Here is a 12227-nt window from a genome sequence, read left to right on the forward strand (position 1 = left end):
TCATGCCAAAATGTAAAGACCATCGAGACTAGGAAGAAACTGCATCAACTAATGAGCAAAATCACAAGCTAACATCATAATGACAGGATCAAATTCACACATAACAATATTAACTTTAAATGTAAATGGACTAAATTCTCCAATTAAAAGACACAGACTGGCAAGTTGGATAAAGAGTCAAGACCCATCAGTGTGCTGTATTCAGGAAACCCATCTCACGTGCAGAGACACACATAGGCTCAACATAAAAGGATGGAGGAAGATCTACCAAGCAAATGGAAAACAAAAAAAGGCAGGGGTTGCAATCCTAGTCTCTGATAAAACAGACTTTAAACCAACAAAGATCAAAAGAGACAAAGAAGGCCATTACATAATGGTAAAGGGATCAATTCAACAAGAGGAGCTAACTATCCTAAATATATATGCACCCAATACAGGAGCACCCAGATTCATAAAGCAAGTCCTGAGTGACCTACAAAGAGACTTAGACTCCCACACATTAATAATGGGAGACTTTAACACCCCACTGTCAACATTAGACAGATCAACGAGACAGAAAGTCAACAAGGATACCCAGGAATTGAACTCAGCTCTGCACCAAGCGGACCTAATAGACATCTACAGAACTCTCCACCCCAAATCAACAGAATATACATTCTTTTCAGCACCACACCACACCTATTCCAAAATTGACCACATAGTTGGAAGTAAACCACTCCTCAGCAAATGTAAAAGAACAGAAATTATAACAAACTATCTCTCAGACCACAGTGCAATCAAACTAGAACTCAGGATTAAAAATCTCACTCAAAGCCGCTCAACTACATGGAAACTGAACAACCTGCTCCTGAATGACTACTGGGTACATAACAAAATGAAGGCAGAAATAAAGATGTTCTTTGAAACCAATGAGAACAAAGACACAACATACCAGAATCTCTGGGATGCATTCAAAGCAGTGTGTAGAGGGAAATTTATAGCACTAAATGCCCACAAGAGAAAGCAGGAAAGATCCAAAATTGACACCCTAACATCACAGTTAAAAGAACTAGAAAAGCAAGAGCAAACACATTCAAAAGCTAGCAGAAGGCAAGAAATAACTAAAATCAGAGCAGGACTGAAGGAAATAGAGACACAAAAAACCCTTCAAAAAATCAATGAATCCAGGAGCTGGTTTTTTGAAAGGATCAACAAAATTGACAGACCGCTAGCAAGACTAATAAAGAAAAAAAGAGAGAAGAATCAAATAGACGCAATAAAAAATGATAAAGGGGATATCACCACCGATCCCACAGAAATACAAACTACCATCAGAGAATACTACAAACACCTCTACGCAAATAAACTAGAAAATCTAGAAGAAATGGATACATTCCTCGACACATACACTCTCCCAAGACTAAATCAGGAAGAAGTTGAATCTCTGAATAGACCAATAACAGGAGCTGAAATTGTGGGAATAATCAATAGTTTACCAACCAAAAAGAGTCCAGGATCAGATGGATTCACAGCCGAATTCTACCAGAGGTACAAGGAGGAACTGGTACCATTCCTTCTGAAACTATTCCAATCAATAGAAAAAGAGGGAATCCTCCCTAACTCATTTTATGAGGCCAGCATCATTCTGATACCAAAGCCAGGCAGAGACACAACCAAAAAGAGAATTTTAGACCAATATCCTTGATGAACATTGATGCAAAAATCCTCAATAAAATACTGGCAAACCGAATCCAGCAGCACATCAAAAAGCTTATCCACCATGATCAAGTAGGCTTCATCCCTGGGATGCAAGGCTGGTTCAATATACGCAAATCAATAAATGTAATCCAGCATATAAACAGAGCCAAAGACAAAAACCACATGATTATCTCAATAGATGCAGAAAAAGCCTTTGACAAAATTCAACAACCCTTCATGCTAAAAACTCTCAATAAATTAGGTATTGATGGGACGTATTTCAAAATAATAAGAGCTATCTATGACAAACCCACAGCCAATATCATACTGAATGGGCAAAAACTGGAAGCATTCCCTTTGAAAACTGGCACAAGACAGGGATGCCCTCTCTCACCGCTCCTATTCAACATAGTGTTGGAAGTTCTGGCCAGGGCAATCAGGCAGGAGAAGGAAATAAAGGGTATTCAATTAGGAAAAGAGGAAGTCAAATTGTCCCTGTTTGCAGACGACATGATTGTTTATCTAGAAAACCCCATTGTCTCAGCCCAAAATCTCCTTAAGCTGATAAGCAACTTCAGCAAAGTCTCAGGATACAAAATCAATGTACAAAAATCACAAGCATTCTTATACACCAACAACAGACAAACAGAGAGCCAAATCATGAGTGAACTCCCATTCACAATTGCTTCAAAGAGAATAAAATACCTAGGAATCCAACTTACAAGGGATGTGAAGGACCTCTTCAAGGAGAACTACAAACCACTGCTCAAGGAAATAAAAGAGGATACAAACAAATGGAAGAACATTCCATGCTCATGGGTAGGAAGAATCAATATCGTGAAAATGGCCATACTGCCCAAGGTCATTTACAGATTCAATGCCATCCCCATCAAGCTACCAATGACTTTCTTCACAGAATTGGAAAAAACTACTTTAAAGTTCATATGGAACCAAAAAAGAGCCCGCATCGCCAAGTCAATCCTAAGCCAAAAGAACAAAGCTGGAGGCATCACACTACCTGACTTCAAACTATACTACAAGGCTACGGTAACCAAAACAGCATGGTACTGGTACCAAAACAGAGATATAGATCAATGGAACAGAACAGAGCCCTCAGAAATAACGACGCATACCTACAACTATCTGATCTTTGACAAACCCGAGAAAAACAAGCAATGGGGAAAGGATTCCCTATTGAACAAATGGTACTGGGAAAACTGGCTAGCCATATGTAGAAAGCTGAAACTGGATCCCTTCCTTACACCTTATACAAAAATCGATTCAAGATGGATTAAAGATTTAAACGTTAGACCTAAAACCATAAAAACCCTAGAAGAAAACCTAGGCATTACCATTCAGGACATAGGCGTGGGCAAGGACTCAATGTCCAAAACACCAAAAGCAATGGCAACAAAAGACAAAATTGACAAATGGGATCTAATTAAACTAAAGAGCTTCTGCACAGCAAAAGAAACTACCATCAGAGTGAACAGGCAACCTACAACATGGGAGAAAATTTTCGCAACCTACTCATCTGACAAAGGGCTAATATCCAGAATCTACAATGAACTCAAACAAATTTACAAGAAAAAAACAAACAACCCCATCAAAAAGTGGGCGAAGGACATGAACAGACACTTCTCAAAAGAAGACATTTATGCAGCCAAAAAACACATGAAAAAATGCTCATCATCACTGGCCATCAGAGAAATGCAAATCAAAACCACTATGAGATATCATCTCACACCAGTTAGAATGGCAATCATTAAAAAGTCAGGAAACAACAGGTGCTGGAGAGGATGTGGAGAAATAGGAACACTTTTACACTGTTGGTGGGACTGTAAACTAGTTCAACCGTTGTGGAAGTCAGTGTGGCGATTCCTCAGGGATCTAGAACTAGAAATACCATTTGACCCAGCCATCCCATTACTGGGTATATACCCAAAGGACTATAAATCATGCTGCTATAAAGACACATGCACACGTATGTTTATTGCGGCATTATTCACAATAGCAAAGACTTGGAACCAACCCAAATGTCCAACAATGATAGACTGGATTAAGAAAATGTGGCACATATACACCATGGAATACTATGCAGCCATAAAAAATGATGAGTTCATGTCCTTTGTAGGGACATGGATGAAATTGGAAACCATCATTCTCAGTAAACTATCACAAGAACAAAAAACCAAACACCGCATATTCTCACTCATAGGTGGGAATTGATCAATGAGATCACATGGACACAGGAAGGGGAATATCACACTCTGGGGACTGTTGTGGGGTGGGGGGAGGGGGGAGGGATAGCAATGGGAGATATACCTAATGCTAGATGACGAGTTAGTGGGTGCAGCGCACCAGCATGGCACATGTATACATATGTAACTAACCTGCACAATGTGCACATGTACCCTAAAACTTAAAGTATAATAATAAAAAAAAAAAAAACAGCCTAACATACTGGCCGTGGCCTGGAATGATCTTATTCCTTTGTATGCTTGTTTATAGTCTGTCTCCACAGTTGGAATGCAAAACCCACCTCATCTGCTTTGTTCACCATTGTCCTCTAAAATAGCGTGGTAGACAGAATTCTAAGGTGGTCCTCCCAGATACCCAGCACCCGATGCACACATACCACCTCCCAGTTATTCAAGCAAACACCCATCTGGGTGCTGCTGTGAAGGAATTTTGTAGATTTAATTAAGGTCCCAAACTAATTGACCCTAAAACAGGGGCCTGACCTAATTGCAGGAGCCCTTTAGGACAGAGAGCTTTCTCCAGCTGGTTGCAGATGAGGAAGAAGAGGGTCAAAGCTTGAAAATGAAGGCAGCCACACGGCAAGGCATGGGAGCAGCTTCTAGGCTCTGAGAGTGACTTCTGGATGGTGGCCAGCAAGGAAATGGGGACCTCAGTCCTACAACCACAAGGATCTCAATTGTGCCAATGAGTGTGGAAGCATATTCTTTCCCAGAGCCTCCAGACAAAAGACTCATCCCAGTTGCTCAACACCTTGATTTAAGCCTTGTGACACCCTGAGCAGAGAACCCAGCCACACTGTGCTAGACATCAGACCAACAGAACTATGAACTGGCAAAAGAGTGTTGTTTTCAGCTGTTAAAGTGTGGTCAACCTTATGTGGCAATAGAAAACTATTACAACTGGTCATTCCAGTATCCGGCTTTTACAAAGGACTCATTATATATTGCTTGAATTACATGAATTATATCAAATGCCTTGGAAGGTTTGTGTCTTGTTTGATATTGTCTGTAAATAGGAACAATAACCCTTTCTGAATGACAATGTTAGGATTAAATGAGATAATATATTGTAGCATGTATAAAATTTAGTCCACAGACAATTTCTATTTCAAGCCCTCATTTTGCCAGTTTGCAGAAACTTAAACTCAGCCAATTTTGGGGGAGGTGGGTAGGAGTGGTTATGGAGAAGCACCTTTGTGTTGGGGTAGACACAGGAGCACTTGGCCCTCCCCTGCCACATTGGTGCCCGCTGCACCATACATTACCTGGCTGTGCCTGCTGGCCAGGCCACACTGGAATGTTACCACGTTCCTCTTGTTCCTGTCTGAAAGGTACCTGCAGGCCTAGAGATGTGGGTACTACATGTCCTTCACAGCCTACTCCCCCTGTGCACCCCTAGCTCATCCTCTGATATGGTTTGGCTGTGTCCCCACCCCAAATCTTATATTGAATTATAGTTCCTATAATCCCTACATGTGGTGGGAAGGAGCTGGTGGGAGGTAATGTAATCATGGGAGCATTTACCCTCATGCTGTTCTCGTGATAGTGAGTTCTCATGAGATGTGATGGTTTTATAAGGGGCTTTTCCTCCTTTTGCTTGGCACTTCTTGCTGCCACCGTGTGAAGAAAGACCTGTTTGCTTCCACTTCCACCATGATGTAACTTTCCTGAGGCCTCCCAAGCCATTCTGAACTGTGAGTCAATTCAACTTCTTTCCTTTATAAATTACCCAGTCTCAGGTATGTCTTAATAGTGTGAGAACAGACTAATACATGTGGGCCATACAAGTCTGTTACTGCTGCCTCGGGGGCAAGAGGCCTTCGTTCTCAAATGCGTCTAGTTTATGTAGGTATCTGTTCTGGTGGATCTTGGAGAGGATGGGGGTATAGTTGTGGGGCTCCCCCCAGCACCCACAAACCCCTTTTCTTCTTGCTTCCTTTCACCACTCAGGCTCAAAGTTGGGAAGCTCTGCCCTTGTTCTTCACACTTTTTCCCGATTGCCTTCAGGGACTGGATTTTTGAAACAGAAGTTTTGTTTTTGGTGTGTCAACTCTCCTCTGGGGCAGACTTCTGAGTGGAGAGAGAGGAAAAACATCGGCAATGTCTTGAAGATATTTATCCCACTACAATTGCCAACCTGTAGGGCACAACGCTAGTATCCAGCTGGTGCTGGTGACTTGAGGCTCCTGCTTCTCCCCGGTCCCCTTCCCATCTGAATTTCTTTCTAGATCTAACATTGTTTGTTTCTCCCCATCAGTTTGTCTTTCCCTCCTAGGTTCCTCTTCCGGCGGGCTTCCCCTCCCTCCTTCCCATCCTGCCTGGTGGCTCCCACATGAACTCTGCACAGGATTCACACAAGAATACAGGTCAGCTGGGAAATTCTCTCCACTAGGCCCCAGTGCCATTGCCATCTTTTTTGACTTAACCATCCATCTTGTATAATTACTGCTGAACCCTGGGCTCAAGTTCTCTGTGGGTCCCTGAATAAATCTCAACAAAGCCCCAAGGAAGAATACTAATCTCAAGATGAGTCAAACCCAGTTGCCTTTGCAGAGGGCATCAGCCTGTTAATGTCATTTGGCTTCTCTCAGAATGAATGATCCCAGTTACAATCCAATTGTTCAGCTGAGAACAAAACTGTTCTCAGTCCTTGCAGTTTTGTTCTGTGGGAAGCTATGGGCTTCCCTGGCTGGGTACCACTTCTTCAAGACTTCATTTGTGACTCCAATCTTTCCTCTTCAGAATTCTGAAATACTGAGACCTGAATTTTATACATAGCACAGGTTAAATTTGAAAGACTAAATTAATTTCTTTGAAGATTATTCTTCAAGGATTGCTCTATACTCAGCAAATCTTCCAACTTGGTCTTCAAGCCTAGTATGGGTTTCCTAGCTAATGAAGTGGACAGGCACCCAAGCAGCAGCATTTTAAGCAGCAGGAGTGGGAGGGTAGCACAAGTAATGGGTCTGAACATTTATCTCCACGGAAGAAAGCCCATGTCACCACCATGAGACGCTGAAGTGGGTTAGAAACAAGTATACACAGAGCTTTATTGTTTATAAGGGGGGGTCCCTACATGCTGTTTTGCGTGTTTACTCTGGCATTTGTACAGTTTCTACAAAGCTCTAGAAAGAATTATGAGCCAGGGCCAGGGCCTGAGCTCTTAGCTCTGCCACTGTTAAGTTCCTAATGGGAGTTGAGAGCTTGGGTCTTGATCCCAAGATAATGACAAACCTGTCCTTCTCCTGTCAGGCCGCACCTGGGAGAAGGTGGTAGTTGCTGGGTCATGCCCCTCTGTACAGCCTTGAAATCTTTTGATGTTCCTTTCAGGCCCCCTTATGTTCTCCAGAGATGACCAGTCATCTGACAAAAGCATGAGGGCCAGGAGCCTGGCCAGAGTGACACCCCTGACCCGCCTGCCCTCAGGAAACCATTGACAATGTCCTGTCTCCCTCCGCACAGTTCACCCTGGCCACATGCTATGAGTCAGCAATGGAAGAAACAGGATAAAGAAGCCAGGATTCTTTCTAACAGCTGTAGGATGGTCTCACCCAGCAGGTCTGACCCTCCTGCTTCGGCTCCTGACAGCCAAGGGACACATTCCAGGAACACAATGGGGTGGAGATAAAAGTGCTCAAAGGCTCCTGAGGCTATGGAGGGAGCTGGCCAAGCTCACCAGAGTGCATTCATCACAATCCTCTTCTGCCTGCCCTCACTCCCAGCAGAATCTCCTCAGCGGCCACCTCTTCCATGGCAGCTTTCAGGAATGGTGGCTGGAGCTGTGGGCCTCCAACCAAGGGTGTAAGTGAATCCTGGCCCAGACAGATTTGGAAACCCTAACTGCACCCCTACCATACCATGACTGAGTAGCTCCATTGCCTGAGGCCTTGCACAGATGCCGGTATTGGCATTCTAGCACCCCAAAATGATTTGTTCAGGAGGCACCCTGAGTCAGCTGGTGTCAGCCAGAAACTGAAGTCCTCTTCAGTCTGCTTGACCCAGAGGGGAGAAACAACTCAGCTCAACCTGGCCATTTTCTTTCTTATTCAAACCTTTCTCCTTCCTCTCAGATGCCTCTACAGGTATAGAAACCCAAGTGTTACTACAGCTTTTTGGTTTATTGGCTTTGAGTTGGATGCTTCTACCTTCCAATTAGACGTTAACATCTTCCTTGACAATTTGATTTTTCCTTGCTGGTTATATTGTTCTAAGGTGCTTTACTTACCCCTAGAACAGTGTATTCATATCTAGTTTTCTGTGTAAAACTTCTCCAACAGCATGAGGCTTCACACTTACGCTGCCCTCAAATGTTCCTGCCCATTCCCGTTGTTTTGGGGGTGGATGGCTGCTGTTGAAGAGTCTTTTGGAATTGTTGAGCTGCCTTAATGTTACCACTGCCTTCCTACCCAAAGTGATCTCAAAACATTCATGGGAGATTGTTGATTCTCCTCCTTTTGATTCTCTGAGAAATGGCAATGTGACAGTCTCAGCCCAGAAAGGCATCAGGTATTTGTGTGGCTGCAAACCCCTGCCTCACCCAAGCAGACAGTGATTCCAGGAAAGGGAGACTCACTTGCATTACTTCCCAGGGGTGTGAAAGCCATGGGAACAGCCTGCCATGACAAGGGGCCGGCAGCAGAGCTGGAAACAGGCGTTAGATCCAAGGGGGAACATAGACACTCAAGTTGCTCTGTCAGGACCCTGGATGGTCCCATTCATCACAGGAGATGGATTTTTAATATCTATTGCTCAGCTCCCACAAGAACCTTGTCTGAGACAGTGCACTCACTATCAGCAGAAAATAAAGCAGCAGAAAATGGGAAAAGGTTTTGCTCCGTAAGAGCCAAACACTGTTCAGGATATGCACAAATAATCCAAGCTTTTTTGAAGCAATAATTTCAAGGGCTTCTCCTACTTTTGACTGTACAAACAGATGAGGGAAAGGACAGAGGTCATAAAAAGCAAGAGCACTGAGAATATTAGGTCTTAGTCATCCATTTGGGAGAGACTAGGAGTCAGGAAGTGATCTGCAAAATGCCTGGAAATGGCTGCAGACAGTTGAGCAGTAAGATGGCATATGAACTGCTGGAGGAGTGGAGGGAATGAAACTTTGGGCTTGCAGAACACCTGGCCTTCTTTGAACACCTCCCGGCTCTGAAAGTCAGGATGTACCACCGATTCTACTCTGGTCCCCAAAATAACTACAACCTGAGCCAATGAGATTATCCCCCAGGCATGCTATAAAGAGTCTGTGGGTAAACACTGAAGACATGATAGCCAACCAGTACCTCTTGACTTTTGCAGGGTGAATGACCCCACACATAGCTTAGTTTCCCTTCATTTCTCCTTCTCCTCCCCTCTACTCCTCCATTTCCCTTGCAGTGCTGCTATTGATGGTATAGTTCGCCATCAGTTGATAAGGCTGATTTGCAAACTCAGCTCTCAGGAGATTCATCTCCTCACACCCATGGCCTGTCTCCCCCAGGTGCTCTGTTCCAGCATAGAATGCCTTGGGATGATGTGTTTTTGCTTCAGGTGCCCACGAATGCAGAATGCATCCTAACTCAAAATGCACTGAGTGTCTTAAGCACTAACTTCAGTGGAGACTCTCTTCCCTACCCCCCACCCCCGTATCCCCTGCCAGGGACTGATGCTAGTCCCCAAACCACATAGTCTCAGTGTCATTTTTCTGTCTGTGGTCTTGGGAAAAAGTCTATGCTGCTATTTCTCATTTGTTTTGTAAAGCAACCTTTCTTGGGGGTTCTAAGAGTGAATTTGACATTGGGCAGACCATCATCACTCTGAAGCAGTACAGTGAAACCACCTTGCACTGCCGCCTCCCTGGTGTGACTAGGACGTGGTTTCAGAAACTGCAAATGTGGTGGCATAAACAAGGTAGAAGTTTACTTTCTCACATACAAGTCTGGAATTAGGTAAGCCAGAGTTTGTGTGGGGGTCTCAGCCAAGTAGGGCCCAAGGCTCATTCTGTCTTGCCACTCTGCTACGTGTGGCTTCCATCCCCAAGGCCACCAATCAAGCTGTCGTGTCACATTTCAGTCCCAAGGAAGAAACGTGGGGATCGGGAATGCCCTCTCCTGTGAAGATGCTTCTCAGAAATGATGTGCACCTCATGCCTCTGCCCACATCTCTGTGGGGGAACTTTGTCACAAGGCCACAGCAGCTTCAAGAGGGTGGGAAATACAGTCTTTTCTTCTGGGGAATCCTCTGCCTAGTTTAAAAAAAAGTATGGAGGGAATTCTATTATAGAATAAGGATGAGCAGATATTTTTTAGAACATTCAGTAGTGTCTGCCACACACCATTTCTTCCATTCCCCACAACATGCATGTTTTTATATTATCACATTAAATTATCTTTAATCATTATTGTGCGCAAATCCAATCCATCCCAGAGGCTGCATACAGACTCCAAAACTTCTAAATTGGATCAGAATCTCTTGAAATTTCCCCCAGTGTCTAGCATTGCATTTCCCACTGAAACCCACTAGCTTTTCTTAATCAGGTAACAGTACTAGCAGTCTAGTTCATAATATCTTGACTCAGTTAGCAGATACACACACACAGGCTCCTGAATTTCTTTTCATTCATCCAAGAAAAAAGAAAGATATAACTAAAGATGTGGTTTGTTGCTAGAATGCCTGTGGTTTTCTTTTTTAACCAGAAGGTAGTCATTTTCCAATCTCCTGTTTAAGAAGAGACAGAGAGCCTTCCTTTAAGCAAGAATTACCAGAGCTGTGTGCTTTGTGACACATTTGGGCTGTCTAAAAACAGTACTGACTTATTCTTTTTAAGGGAAACTGCTTTTTAATCATAAAAGTAACAGTATAGATAGAATATGGGGAAAATGGTTAAAAGAAAAATATGAACTATGTATTATCTGTAAGCCCATTAGTCTGATACAGGTACTCCTATCACTAGGAAAATATTTTCAAATGGGAATAATTTTATAAAACATACATATATCTTTGACATTATTTCTTAACATTTTTTATATTTCTACAATAGTTTTCAGTGAGGCCATTATTTAATAACACCATAATGGAGCCAGTATATCATAATTGATGTAACTGTTCTCTGTTACTGGATGCAACCTATGTTGCACCCAGTTCTCTTCCTCTGAGATAACAATAGGCAGCTTTATAAAGATTCATTGTATATTTTGAATTATAGGGATTCAGATTTTGTTTTTTAAACAGGTATTTTTAAACTAATCTGTTTTTATTATATAATACATTGACAAGTTTAAAAACCACTAATTATAGAGTAGGGCATAAGATGATCTCTTCCCAGTGTTATCTTTCTGTTCTATTCCTCTATTGACCTTTCATCATAACTTTAAACAGTTTATATGACTTTAAATATCTACAGCTGATAGCTCCTGAATTTACATCATCCTCTTGAAGATTCTGTGTGCATAAGGCCCAGTGGATTTGTTTTGATTTCCTGCTCTAGTTTTCTTCACGTGCCTTGCCTCATATTCCACTCTCTCCATCTAGTTTCCAATGCCATTAATCTTCTAGACTCCTTGTGTTTTTTCTGAGGGAGGGATACCACCTCAAATAGTTTTTTCAAATTACTGCATGGGGGAAGGGGTAGACGTCACAAGTGCTTTCATGTTAAAACATGCACACCTTCCCATCCAGCTCATATACACACACTCTTGATTGACACTTTGGCCGGGCATAAAACTCTAGGACTAAATTCTTTTTTCCTCAGGACTCTAAAGACAGTCTTGTAAAGACACATCTAACACTGGTGCTGAAAACTGACCTAACAGTCTGACTCTTTTTTCTTAAGATCCAAGAGACTCACTTGACAGCAGAGTTTCTTAAGCTTAGCATTATTGACATTTTGGGCCCAATGGTTCTTTGTTGTGTGGGTCTGTCCCACACATTGTGGGATGTTTACCACCACCCTGTCCTCAGCCCACTAGAGGCCAGGAGCACCTCTTCCACTGTGACAACCAAAATGTCTCCAGACATTGTCAGATGATCCCTGGGGGGTAAAATTGCCCTCAGTTGAGAACCACTGCTGTATAGCAAAGGGAAACCAGCTGGGGCTATGGTAGGCTCAATAATGGTCCCCCAAACATGGCCACATCCTAATCCCCCGGGCCTGTAATATGTTACCTTAAGTTAAGGATTATGAGATGGGAAGATTATTCTGGATTATGCAGTGGGCCCAGTGTAACTACAGGGCTCCTTATAAGAGGGATGGCAATGGGATGATGAAAGCAGAGGACAGAGATAAACAGTCCTGCAGATGCTATG

General features: G+C 42.9%; 1 long non-coding RNA gene across 1 annotated transcript in view; it reads right to left on the reverse strand.

The window, feature by feature from the left end:
* Positions 1–5022: 5022 nt before the first annotated feature.
* The window catches only part of LOC109026878 (uncharacterized), an 86477-nt gene continuing 79272 nt past the window's right edge, over positions 5023–12227 (reverse strand). The window contains exon 4 of the long non-coding RNA XR_002005930.4: positions 5023–6008. This is a non-coding gene — a long non-coding RNA (uncharacterized lncRNA). The remainder of the gene's footprint in view (positions 6009–12227) is intronic.

The sequence above is a fragment of the Gorilla gorilla genome, chromosome 4, assembly GCF_029281585.2.
Source record: "Gorilla gorilla gorilla isolate KB3781 chromosome 4, NHGRI_mGorGor1-v2.1_pri, whole genome shotgun sequence".
Taxonomy (NCBI): Eukaryota; Metazoa; Chordata; class Mammalia; order Primates; family Hominidae; genus Gorilla; species Gorilla gorilla.